This window comes from Corapipo altera, unplaced genomic scaffold (assembly GCF_003945725.1).
Source record: "Corapipo altera isolate COAL_440 unplaced genomic scaffold, ASM394572v1 51, whole genome shotgun sequence".
Classification (NCBI taxonomy): domain Eukaryota; kingdom Metazoa; phylum Chordata; class Aves; order Passeriformes; family Pipridae; genus Corapipo; species Corapipo altera.
The window spans coordinates 6433356-6447641 of NW_020884892.1; the positions used below are offsets into that span (position 1 = coordinate 6433356).

Here is a 14286-nt window from a genome sequence, read left to right on the forward strand (position 1 = left end):
TGGACAGTGGTATCTTCCCATCACCATATCTACCCTTGTCACTGGTATTCTCACTGGAAATATCAGCAGTTAAACCAACAACTGAATGAGTCACAGAGGTTAAAAACTTCTAATACTAAATGACAGTCCTTTCAGCTCAGTGCTGAGATGTGAGGGTGAGGGGGAGCCAGGAAACCCCTGATCTGAGAAAATGAGGGTATTTTCTTCTCACTGGAGTTCAACTCAGCATTTTTCATCTTTGCCAAATTTATTAGGGAATGCTGTCATGTAAAGGTCCCCATGTGGACACTGACTTGGCCTCCATGGCAACATCACATGTACCAACCTCAGAGGAAGAGTCTGATGAACTGATGAACCCTTTCCACTCTCATGGTCACACAGCCCTCACATGAACCACGGACTGCACAAAGTACAGCAGAGGAAAGCCACGTGTCCCTCATGCCTGTGGAGTTGTATTGCTAGAATAAACCAAGCTTGACATCCCTCTGTCAATCTGGCCAGCCTTCTCCTCCAAAGAATGCTTCCAGCACTCCAGAGCCCAGTGCCCAACATGTGAGGAGTCATGCATCTTTATGAGGAAAAACATTTGCAGCAGGAAAGAAGATAAAAAATAAATCAAGCTTCAACTTTCTTTTCAGCAGCCAACGTTTTTCAGTTCTCCAAAGGTAGTAAATTGAAACCAGATAATTTTACTCTATTATTTTCCACCTCCTGCCTTCCTCCTCTTGTGGCTTTGGACAAAACAACATGATAAGCCCATACATTTCAGCTTGCTCTGTATCTCACCAATTTGGAAAATATATCACTGTCATGTACTGGAGCTGGAGCTGCAAACAGTGCAGATGAGTGTGAGGGACCTGTCATCCTCACTTCTAACAACAAAGCAACAAATTCCTCAGGCATAAAGCAAAGGCACAAAGCATCCTCCAGAAGTGACATATTTAGTGTGTGTGTGTGTGTAAGCAAAAATACTTGAAATTTTAAGTCTTAGGTACGTGGACAACTATGACAGTAGACATTTGCTGATGATTTTTACCTGAAGCCTGCTCAAGGCGTGGGTGATTGCAGGGCACAGGAAATGGGAAGCAGAACAGGAGAGGGAATGGGGGCAGTAAGAGAAACTACTCTAATCAATGCATAGACTCATCCTGTTTCTTGTCTGATGGATATTTGAGTGAAGCAGGAAGGAAAGAAAATGTTTGTTTGGTTTGATGGTGTTTCTTTTTTTTACCTTATTATGAAGCTTCAGTCCCACTCTGGAAGTCAGGAAGCTGGCTTGTAGCATCACCTCTCCTCTTTCTTCCTGTATCTTCCCTTAAGCACCCTCTTTACAGACAAAATCTGTCTCTAAAACAAGATCTATATATCAGGTTTTTCTCCTTTTGAGCATTCCTCCCAATGGCAACACAGCATTGATTTTCATTACTTGTGCAAAGCAACCAAGTAACGCTCTTTCTCCTGTGTGATACTGGAGACATAAACTTAAGCTCCACTGTCCCCGAAGTCTAGAGGGAGGGTTGCCTGGTAAGTTCAGAAAGTCTTCTGAAATATTGTAATCCAAGTCAAATTGCAGCTCATCAATCTTCATCATCAAAAGAGTGGATACACCTATAAAGAAAACACAGTTTACATCTGGATCAGGACAGATTGACAAAGTTCCAGATTTTATGCATGATTTCTATTAGCATCAAAAGAGTGATGTCTGGTTTACCCTTCAAAAGACACTTCAACCTTGCAATACTGACAGAAGAACATGTTGCTCTTGCCTGAAGATTCCACCAACAGAAGGTACTACTCAAACAGAGACAAACAAGGGATGTCAAAGAAACCTGAAAAATCTAATTCTATCATGATGATAATTCTATCATCTTGCAGGGTTTCAAGATCTTAATTATTCTTTTTACTATTCAGAATAAGTGGGAAAAAACATAAAAACCTTGAAATTTTTAAGGTTGGTAAACTGAAACTCATTTTGATTTGAAGCATTTTGTTTCAACAGTTGGAAAATTTCCCTTTGGTGTCATAAACTTTTACGCTTCGCATTATAACCTCCATTAGAAACAAAGAGTCCTTTCAAATACAAATTCAAAACCAAAATGCAAACACAGTCAGAAAGTTCAGATGTACTCTTAGTAGCCAGTAACCCTAATCCAGTAACCCTAACCCTAATCCAGTAACCCTAACCCTCTCCAAATTTTTACTATACTTTTTCCAGAAAGAAGGATTACTGAAGCTGCCTGTCTCCTGAGGGTGCATTCAACTGCAACATGGTGGAGTATTAGTGACAAAGTCACAGTCAGCTCAAATGCCAACAAAGGAAACATTGAGCTACTTTAATCAAATTAAGTGGATTTTAATACACAATGCAATATAGTTAGCTTTACATGTAAATTCTACCCTAAAACAATTTCAGTGCTCAACTACAGACTCACACAGACTAGCAAACTGACTACAACATGTGTTGATTGATACTAATGCAGACATTGCTCCACTGGGTATAACATACAGGTCCAATGAGGAGGCAGGAAAAACTCCAAAAATCATATCTAGATTAAATTCTAAATTTTATCAAAAATAGCAATTTTTTGTGCACAGAGAGAAACTTAAATACAGTACCTAGGTACTTTATATAAACTAAACACTTCCATGACGTCCAGGAGCTCCTCCAGTGGACACTGGCCAGACACAAGCAGCCCATTGTAATGGTTCTGAGAAAGAAATAAGCAGCCTTCATCTGCGTTCTGGGGACATTTGGAAGAGATGAAGAATCAACACAACGGAGATCCCTACAAGGTTTCTTTGGATGAGAAGAGCTGCAAAAGAAAAGGCCAGCAGCCTCATCCCATCAGGAACAAACTGCAAGGTAACTCCAACCCAGCAACTGAGGAGGATTTCCAGGGCAGGTGACACAGAAACTAGCTCAGGTTTAAGAGGCAGCTGGGAATAACTTGTAATTCATCTTCATAGAAGAAGAGATCTCTTATATCAATGGATGTTTGGTCCTACCCAGAATTAATGTGCCTAGTTACAGAGACCCAAAGTGAAGTAGAGTCCCTGTCCATGAAGGGGGGTTGGAATAGATGATCTCTATGGTCCCTTCCAGCCCAGGCCTTTCTATGATATGATTCTATGAGAAGCAGGAGGGTTGGTCTATGCTGCTGAAGAAACCCCCCCTTTGGATGCAATATGTGGCACAGGAGAAACAAATCCACTGATGCTCAAACATACCTTTGCTAGGTAAGCCGAGTGGGATGGATCACCTCATTGCCAGAAGGAACAAGATCATAACTCGTGGAGGAAGCAAATGGCTCAGGCACTCCCTGGGAGCATGCGAAGTTCAGCTAAGAAGATAGGAAAACAAGGCCCAAGCCATGAAGGAGGCAATACCATCCACAGCTCCAGAGATGCATCTCTTTGACCCTCTCTTGCTGATTTCTCTATTTACATGACAAACATTTATATGCCATGCTGCCTCTCTTGCTCCAAGACCTGCAGTGCTGTTTTGAGGACCCTGACTCTCTGAAGGACCTCAAACCAAGGTGCTGCAGGCTCCCCTGGGATTATACAACACTATTCATCATGTCCACCTCCATCCTGTGAATCACTGGGCCAGGCTGCTCCCTGACACATAACCAAAACCACTTGATGGCCCATTCTTAGACAGGTCATGGTGCTGTGTCACACATTAGAGAGGAAAAGACAGCAATAAGATGAGATCTGCACCTTTGGGCCATTCATCTCACAGGCTCCTACCACATCAACATCTCCTCCTCATGGAAGGGCTTTGCCACACCCTAACCACACGCTTCCACTGTCTTCCCCCATTTTAATGTGCACAACCGCCAACGTCACCTCACCACCCCTGGAGGGAGGTGACACAATAGCCCTCATGTGAGGTGATGAGATTCTTTTCTTCTTCAAAGACCTTGTGGCTGCCAAGCACCTTTCAACACCAGGTGTCCACGTTAGTACTTTCCAGTGAGCACCACAAACTGGTCTGCTCTGAAGACACACTCTCTGTGACATTGGAAATCAGCCACCAGCAGAAGTCATCGAAGTCATCGAGGAAGAGGGAGGAAGAGCAGTGTGGTGGAAGGAGCTCTAGTGCACACCAGAGTCAGGTACATATCAGAAAGGCTGTGACCGTAAGTCAATGGTTTGCAGTGTGCAGCCTAGAAGGAGACTGCATGGCTCAGGGCACATGGAATTATGGAATGTTATCCTCCAGCTGCTGGCGATATTCCCTTGGGGAGGGCACAATGCTGACACAGTGACATTAAAAGCACAACTTCCAATAGTATCCTGGCTGCCCAAAGCCTTGGCATGAGGCAGCTGAGCTGTCCCAAAGCTGACTCTCCCTGCAGGAACACCACATGCTGACAATCCTGGCACAGGGATTAGCAAGGCAGTGTTAAAGTGCTAAACAAAGACACAACCAGGGAGTGAAACAGCTTCCTGTGAATAAGGGGACAGGCAGGAACATCTTTGTATACATTTGTCGCTGCACAGGGAGAACATGCCCTGCTCTCAGCTGAAGTCAATGTTCAGATGGACAAATGTCTTGCCCACATGGCTGAGCTGCAATAGCACAGGTACACAGTGACCTGTAACCAGGCAAACCTGGGGCACAGTACTTACAATTACATGCAAGACTACCTCCAAACACCCTACCTGAATGGTAAAAGCAAGAATAATTTGGGTTACAGTCTGGATTGCCTTCCTCTCCCACGCTTCCTTGGCAGCTGGTTATCCCTGTTTCTGCTTCTGCTGTTGAATTTCCCCCTCCTCCCCATTCCTGCATTACTCATGAATTAGCAACACACACAGCAGCAGGCAGTAAAACGCACCAGCAGCACTGCTGAAGGCACCAACTTCAACAGTGGCTTAAGCAGATGTGCTAAGGAAACATCTGGATGTTATTATCAGAAAGCTTTCTAGGTTCCCTGTCAGATCAACACCTCTGTTTCCTCTGAATCATTATACAAAAGAAACAACATAGAACCAATAATAAAACCACCTCAATTAGAAATAGAGTCAGCTCGCTCTAACATCTGGAAATTCATCAGCACAGACCCAAACCATGGGTCAAGTCAAGGAGCTTGGTGCTACACTGTAGCCAGCAATGACAGGTTTGACTGGCACAGGGCTTGCAGGTTAACCATCTCCATGGGACAAAGCAATCCATCAAGACCTGAAGAGGTCAAAAATATCTGTAGGACTCTGTAGCTCGTGGCATATGTCTGTCCTGCACCACCATGCACTGGAGATACAGTGTTATTTCCCACCTGTAAAATACTTTCCTTCCCCCAGCTCTGTAAAATATATTCCTAGCAGCTCTCAGCTGTGCAAAGATTTTTGACATGTTGCTGATGCAGTGAGAAAGGCTGGACTAAAACTCCTTTCAGAATACAAACCAAGAAAAAAAATAAACATCAAAAAGATTAAAGAGACGCTTGGCATATTAAAGAAATGGCTACATGGAAACTTTTTAAACATACGAGACCTACAGGATTGGCTGAGGTAAAAGGCATAATTACCCCAATGTGAGCTCACAAGGCAGGTCCAAGACACTTGGCTACATAAGAGAAGGATGTCACGTACCAGCAGGGAGGCCCTGTTATCTTTGGGCCTTGGGCTGGCACAGCCACTGGGAGTGTAAGGTTTAATACTTGTACCCACACTTCAAGAATAATGCTGAAAAAACTGGAGAGAGTTCAGAGGACAACCACAAGAACAAACCCAGGCTTGTAGCAAGGAGCTCAAGGAAGTCAATCAAAGAGAAAGTTAAAAGGCACCTCACAGCCCGTAGGTACCTGTCAGAAGAGTGTTCCTTAGTCTGCCAGACAAAGGCATAACGAGACCAAAGGTTGAAAGTTGAAGCTCGACAGAAAACAAACCAGAAACAACTATATCATTTTTCAACACTGCAGGTAATTAACAAAATTCTCCAACTGCCATGGACGAGGATCCAGCATTGGCAATTTTTAAAATAAGATGGGATGCTTCCACCTTGCTTCTCTCATTCCCCCAGAAATGTATGCTTGGTTCCATTCACAACTGCTGACCCCAGAGTGGAAACTAATTCAAGGAATGTCTGTTATACAGGAGGTCAGACTAAACAAGCACCATGACATTAAAGCCTAGAAATCTATGAGGTACAAAGAACAACAGGCCCAATTATTGGTGGTACAAAGAACAAGAGGTTCTATTATCAGTGGTTGGGCTTGTCCATCCCCAGAGATCCCTGTCTCATTCAAAAGTCCTCTGCATCCCATCACTATCAAGATGTGGATTTTACTGAAGAGCAGCAAAAGTGCCAGATCCCCACCATAAGCAGCAAAGCAAGATGCTGTTAACTAAGAAACCCACTCAATTTTTTTTTTCCAGCTAAAAAACCAGGAAAAATCATATCCAGGTAAAAGTAAGTAAAAAAAAAAAAATAACACAGGGTAGAAAGAAAGTATGATATAAGAAATAAGTACTCTATAGTGAGAACAATCATTCACTGGAACAACCTCTTCAGGGAGATGGTGGAGTCCCCATCACTGGAGGTTTTCAAAATGCAACTGCACACAGTCACTACAATCACCTAGGCTTCCTTTCCCACAGAAGATTGGACCAGATGATTCCTTCCAGTCTGGGCCAGTCTGTGGCTCTGTGAAAGGCACACAGAACTTTCCTGACTACAAACACTTGAGCTAAAGGAATGAAGCTCCCAACTCTGATGCTCTGAAACACCTACTGATGTTAATCATAATCATGCTTCCGGATTCCCTTTGTGCTTCTTGACTCCAGGATTTTCAGATCTGCAGGGTCCCTCTAAGTCTCAAAAGCATATCCCAGGACATGGTCCCTAACTGCATCCTCTCTCAGAGAGCTGGGAAGTCCTCCCTGCAAAGAGAAAGCAAATCCAGCTCCTGGTTGGTTTATCTAAAGTTTTCATCATCATGGTGCTGGTTCATAGTTGTGACTTTGCAATACTTCCCTCATCCACGCCTCTTCTTCCTTCAAGGCTTAAAATGTGTGGGCCCACTGTGATAGCCCACTGTTTTAATAGTATTAAAAGAGTAATTAACCTGTGGCACAAAAATCAAGGAGCTACTATTACTCCCTATGAAACCTGGAGACTGCAGTCAACATCCAGCCTCCTCCAGCCCTAAACCTACATTTGGTAGCTGGAAAATACAAGGGGAGCCAGGAATGGGGATGAAGTTTTGGGGCTGCAAAGCATAGCAATCATTCCCTAAGATCGAGTCTGAATCTTGCATAAGGGAGGTCACAAGTTTCTTACCTTGGATTTGAACAGTATTGCTAGTGTTTGCCTAAGCCCCACCTTCCAGGGAGGCATGCAGGCTCCATGCAAAGAGCTCAAGATATGGAGATGGTAAGTCACCTCCTTGATGGCTGGCTTGAATACTTAAAAGCCTTTGGTATTTAAAAAAGGCACTTTAACTCTGATTTATCTGCACTGCATTTGCGGCCGGGGTGCCTGTGATATAGCTGCTGGCTGTGGGAGGTGCTTTGCCTGATTTCCTCAGCTGTTCACAAAATCCATCTCCAGGAAAAACCCTAGGGCCCCACTGCTCTCTTCCCCTGCAGACAGCCTGTCTTCTGCCCCCACCCTTTCTTCTGTATTTATAATCACCAGAGGAGAAGTGGAGCTTTCAAAGGATTTAGCACAAGTGACTGGCAGGGAATCGCTGCTGAGGGTGGTTGGTAAGCAGGAGAAGGGAGGAAAGGAAAGGCAGAGCAAACACTTTCATCCCCATTGTTTCCACCCCAAGGTGAATCCACACATTTCACCACACCCATTTTCCCTCCAAAATGCCTCCTGCTCTCTACCAGCTTTTCCATATACTTACACATATAAGGCTGCCCTTCCCCAAACATCCTCCTCGGATGCCTCACAACCACAAACTCCTGTGACCCTGTGCCGTTCTCCCACAGTCTCATTAACAATAATTATTAGTCCAGTTACTAAACCTCCTCCTTGGTGCTCACCTCTCAAAGGACAATTCTAACCTGTCTTGCTGAGCAGCACTCGCCACCAGACAGGGAAACCTGATGATTGTGGTCACATCAAATGCTTCCAAAATAAACAGGGATCACATTCCACTATCCAGAGCTGCATCTGCACGGGGAGTTCCTCCTGCCCATCCCAGCTGCCATCTGCAGCATCTTTATCCCACTTGCAAGGGCACAAGTTTCGAGAGCCTTGTACTGAAGCTTCAGCACTTCCACTGACTCTTTGGTATTCAAAATGTTTATTTTAAAATTGTGTTTGTTTATCTCTAAGCACAGATTTATTTCCAATTTATGTCAGCAAAATAAAAAACAAAATGCAAAACAAAAATGAAAAAAGAGCCCACCTGACTTGGAAGCCTAAAAATAGACCTGTGTATTGCAAATAGTGAACTGTCAGGTAAAGGCTGTGGATTGAAGGTTCAAATGAATAATGTGTTTGTTTTTCCTGCTTCAATACTTTCCTGCTGTTATCACTGTACAAATAAGTCAGCACTCGCTAATTACTCTGATGGCAATTTCCTGGGAGCTGGTACTTAAGTATCAGGCCAAATTTATTGCCAAGCATCACAGACTAGTCCTCTTGCACTCACAAACAAACAAACAAACAAACAGCCCCAGCTGCCAAATCCCCCTGTCCTTCATCACTGCAGACCCAGCGCCGCCAGCACAGTCCCACTCCTGACTCCAACTTGGGCTGTAGGATCTGCCCTCAGCAATATATTTTTCCTGACAAGCCTGGTTAAAGCTAAGATGCTAATGTAGAAGATGGACCTGGCAGCGCCAGAACATGGACTTATCTTCTTCAAGGTGTTCACTGTATATATAAATTGTGGATCCCAAACAGTATTTGTGCAGTAAAAGGGGTTTAATCTTGGGAGCCGAGAGCACAAGCACTTTTTCTGCAAGGCACACACATCAAGAGAGAAAGGATGGGAAAGGAAATGTCTGTGAAATGTTTTTATAAGGCACCCAACAAACCAGTCTCAAGCCCCTTTTAGCCCAAAATCATCCCACAAGGCTCACAGAGTTTATATTCATGGTTGAAATACATCAAAGAACCACCTAAACAATGCCTGTGGTTTCTGCTGGGTGTTTTTTTTCCTCCACTTGGTATTTATACAGCCATGGATTTGCGCTGTAATTCAGTCAAATGCATTAAAGCAAAGATGAAGGGAGGAGGGAGGAGAGAGGAGAGGGAAAAAAGTGCTGTTACCTGTGATACATCCCAAATGGCATTGAATTTCTGTATAAACCTTTGCTGCAACCTCAACCCAAGATGCAGGCTGTTTGCTGAACAGGCAATAAAAACCCAGCATCCTCCTTTGTGGGCTTTTTCAGCTTTTCAGGGTCTTTTTCTTGGGGATGGTTGGCTTGCTTTGGATTTATTGTATTATCATTCCTTTCTGCTTTCACCATGAGCCAAAGGGTTAAGCGATCTTTCAGATCCTCCCTGGATGCAACTCCATGCATAACAAGAAAGCTTCCAGCCCAGTGAAAACAACTTGAAAGAAGGGCAGTGACCCAGTGACAGGCTTAAGTTTCAGGTCACAACACCCCTGCTCAAAACCATTCATCTTTCTCTGGCCACAAGTTTGCAGTCAGTCACCTCCCATTAGTGCGATTAGTCTCCAGGATTTACAGGAAAACACCTTTTGGGGACCCAGCTGTTGTTAGCATCCTCTCTTGCACATGAGGTGAGAGCTGTGAGCTAAAAAGGGACACTGCAGGTACACACTGATGTAGCATCCCTTTGCATCCAGTAATAAGTGCTAAAACCACATGGAGCATTAGAAAAATAAATAAATAAACCAAAGTGCAGTTGCGAGCTTTGGTTTCACTTACGTTCAAATTCTGCAAGGAAATGGGTGTTTACAGCCCCTGTCAACCTGGACACATGCACACCACATTGCAGGCAGAATCAAAGCTAGCTCAGGAGCATCGTGTGGCTCTGTTAAAAGCCATGGATCACAGGAAAGAGGAAGTTTGGTGTTACTACCCACTGTGCCAAGGGAAATAGTACATCTCAGGAACGCCATGAAGAAGGCTGCAGAAGGGAAGGATGTGCCCACTTTCCCCTTTTCCAAAAGAGTTAGTTAGAAATAATCTCCTGCTGGACCACAGAATTGGGGATCATAGAATCATAGAATGGTTTGGGTTGAAAGGGACCTTTAAAGGTCATCTATTTCAAAGCCCCTGCAATGAGAAGGGACACCAATAGTTCCATCTCTGTGCTGCAACAAGGACACTACCAAGCAACCCACTTGTAAGAAAACAGTGAACATAAGGTTCAAAACCCAGCTCCACACGAACCAAACAGAAACACAGCTCCTGGGAGGGGTATCTTGGCTCATCTGGGGCAAGAAGGACAAAAAACATCAGTGTATCATCCAGCCCTGAGCCTGGCACTCAGCCCAGCTCCTCCCAAGCTCACACCCACCAGGTGTGGCCTTGCTCTAGATGGATGCTGAGAGAGAATATCAGGATGGGATGCAAATACAGAAAAAGATGAGGATGTGAAAAGAAGTATCGAACACTCTCCCAACCTCCACCATTTTGTGCTATTATCTCTAAAAGCAAGAGCACAAAGGAACAACCTGTGTGTGCAGGTACTTGGGTGCTGAGACTTTCTCATTTATCATCATCGAGCAAACTGTGCTGGGAAGCGGGGCAGGCACAAAGCCCAAGGAGGTTCCCAGTTCAGCTGCAACTCCCAAGGTTTTGATGTGATTATGCCTGTGACTCCCCCCCACAAGCTTTTTGGCACCAGGGCCAACCCATGATATTGTTTCCATTCCTTCCTTCCTCTCAGCCATGCCAGTGCATGCCAGTTTGCCACGCAAGACTGCAAATTGGATTGAAGAACTGAATCTGCTGAATAACAAGCCAGAGGAAAGAAAAAATGTCAGATGGATGGGTTCCCTGTTGCGAGTGCGTTCAGCAACATCCTTTGCTGTCGGCAGCCTGAAATGGTTTCAGGTGTAGCAGTGCAGAAGGATGTTGGACATTGCAGTAACACTGCTCTGCTGCCAAAGGTATGAACCACCAAATGTGGCCGCAGGCTTTTATTTTTTAGTGACTAGCCGTAGTTATGCGCGCTATAAAAAAAAACTGGACTGAATTTGGCCAAGTGATCCCATTTCTCAGCTGACTGGTTTACTGTGCGACGCTGCAGCACTGGAGGAAGCAGTTAGAAATATTGACTGCAAACCCAAGGCAAGCTTTTTCTGACTAGGTGCTGAAGACTGAAGCCCACGGCTGAAAGCTGGTATACACCAGGGACAATGCAAGCATGAGTTGATACACTGTCAAAGGACATGAGAACATCAGGATCCCTGACCAACAAGCTATGCAGGAGTAGCAAGACGCTGATTTCTTTAAGTGCAGTTATCTTTTACTGCCTTGTGTATACTCATGTGGGATGGATATGGGTATTTATTTTATTATTTGATGAAAGGATTCACGCTATGTCCCAAAAAATGCAAATATGTCCTTCGGTGCTCAGAAAGGTGTGTCCTATGGGAATATGAAAAAAAAAAAAAAAACCAAAAAAAAACAAACTATGCTTTGCCTCTTCAGCCAGCTTTCAGACTGATGCATCCCAGTATTGAAGCATAAGTACAGGTAGGGTCTGCATTGATTAGTAATGGCCTTTAAAAAGGTCCTGAGCCACCCATTTTGGGAGGAATTTTTTATTGAGTAATGTGAGTGCTAGATACAACTACCCCTTTGCTGCCTATGGCACTGTGTGCTGGGTCAGCCTCTGTCCTCCACTCCCGCAGCTCCTGCCACTCTGCAACAAGGTCAAGGGGATGCCCTGCATCCCACCTGCCCCTCTGGATTAGCCAAGCTGGGTGATGCCCTCACAGAATAATAGAATCATTTGGGCTGGAAGAGACCTTTAAAGATCATCTACTCCAACCCCCTACCATGAGCAGGGACATCAACTTCAACTTGATCAGGTCACTCAGAGCCCTGTGCAACCTGACCTTTAATGTTTCCAGGGATGGGGCATCTACCACTTTGCTGGGCAACCTATTCTTCCTCTAGGGAGATGAGTGGGCACCCAAACTGCTGCACCCTGATGGACACAAAGTATAAGAGATTGACACAGGTCAGTGGGAAGATGTGGGAACAAGACCATGGTGTTTCACCCAGTAACCCTAGTAACACTGGGCACTGCCAAGATGGGAATGACTCCAGGGAGATTCTGAAGCCCAGATCTCTTTACTTGGTTTGAGAGGGCACAACAACTCACTCCTTGTCTCTGTCACACATCATTACCTCTCCTTTACTAGCAAAGTACCCAGTATGGGGTTTTGAGCTACCCCAGGGCCAACAGCTCTGGAAGAACCCTGGAGAACAGCAGCATCAGAACTGAGAACTGTGACTTTTACCCTGAAGATGTCTTTCACTGCCACAGAGTGCATGGGGAAACTCAGGGCAAGGGGTGAGACCCCCACCACAAACCATGGTGTGGCTGTGATGGGGCACCCATCCAGGGGCCAGCAGAACAGCCCAGTACATGCAGGAAGGGGTCAGCCATCCAGGGACTGTTGCTGTGCCAGCATTAATCGCCATTCCATGACTAACAGGGCTGCCACCCAGGGCGAGCGCCAGTGAGAACAAGCCCTGGGGAAGAAACACAGCTCTGTGTCCTGGCTTTGCAGCCCGGCTCCTACGTGGTGAAACAAAATGAGAGGCACAGCTCACCCCCTCCAAGGAATACGCCCTTCCTAATGAGAGTCAACCCAGGAGCTATGCGGGAGTGGCGCCCATTCCCAGGCAGGCTTCAACGCCACTGAGAGCCAGCAACGGAGACAGGCCGCCTCCAAGAAAAGAGACACCAGCTGGAAATTTTGCTTTGATGCTGGCTCGCCAGCTAGCTCTGGCACCACGGAGGAGGAGGAGGAAGGATTGCTGATCTCGCGATGCTCCCCTTCATGTGCGTACACGCAGGGCTGAGCTCAGATGGAGATCCTGGGAGAGGGTTGCAACGACCGCAGAGCAAGTCACCAGCTGTGCCCTGCCTGACTGGGCAACACATGGCTGGCACAGCCTGAGCCACAAAATGGCAGCTGACCACCCGCTGTCCGACAAGAAAGCCCACAGAGAAGAGCCCATGGAAAAGAGCCCATGGAAAAGAGCCGGCATTGCACGGATGCTACGAAAGGATCGTGTCATACAACCATCCATCGTCATGTCGGTAGGAAAAATTCCATTATCTGTAGCTAAATCTGGGCAGAGCACAGTGCCAGGGCCTCTTCTTATCCCAAAGAGGTTACGTTCCAGGAGACACAAATACTTTTTATTAGTTTTGCTGCTGCTGTTAGCACAGTAATGATATCAAGCATCGCCCAGCAGCAACACCAAGATTCAGGGTCTTGGATTCACCACAGTATTGATCTAGCTCTAGAAAGCCAACAGCAGCAGAGAGATCAGAATAAATACAAAGGTGATACAATGAAAAGGATGTCCCAATTAAATTCCTGACACTTGTATCCCTTCCCTTCCCCCACCTCCTCTCGTTATCTTTTTAAATTTAGTTCCATAGATCTCAAAGCACTTAGACTACTTAAGTGCTGTTAGCACAGTCATCCTGATGGAGAAACTTAAACTTTGCCTGGGTTGAGCAACCCATCCAACTGTTGCCCAACAACCACTGGGAGAGGAGAAAGCAGGACTGGTTTAGCACATGTCTATCCATTCCTCCACGCCGCCTTGCTGCAGGGTATGAGTTACCAGCAGTCGAGCCCGGTAGTTACATAGCACTGCCGTATTTCCCAGGATAGGGCGTGCCCCACTGTCAAGCGTGCTGAAAAGCACTGGCTACAGTCCCTGGTAAGAGGATAGTTGGAAATACATCACTTGTTTCTTTTGTTTGGGGTTTGTTTGGTTGTTGTTTGCCTCATCAGAAACTTTCTCGTTTAAAGCTCAGGAATGCAGACTTTTGCAGAGAGCAAGGGCTGTCAGAGTAGGTAGCAGGTGTGCCTCAGTTTCCCCATCCAAGAAATAAGATTGATACCTGCAGATGTTTTCAAGAAAAAAAAAAAACACCAAAAAGCACTAAGGATTTCTGTTACCACTGTCCAATCCCAAACCCTGGGTCCAAGGTCTGAGTTGAACAACTACACACCAAGGTGACTGGGAGAGGGCATTTCGAGAACCAGAAGTTACATGGTGTGTGGACCTCATCCCTATCAAGGCAAACAGGACTTTGGAGCTTCCCAAAGGTTGCAAAGTTGGATCCTTCCCACAGCAGCA

At 45.3% G+C, this 14286-nt stretch overlaps 1 long non-coding RNA gene across 4 annotated transcripts in view; it reads right to left on the reverse strand.

Annotated features, from left to right (window-relative positions):
- The window catches only part of LOC113948164, a 136911-nt gene that overhangs the window by 36818 nt on the left and 85807 nt on the right, over positions 1-14286 (reverse strand). For all 4 annotated transcript variants that reach the window (XR_003528024.1, XR_003528022.1, XR_003528025.1 and 1 more), the window contains exon 4: positions 1232-1608. This is a non-coding gene — a long non-coding RNA (uncharacterized LOC113948164). The remainder of the gene's footprint in view (positions 1-1231; positions 1609-14286) is intronic.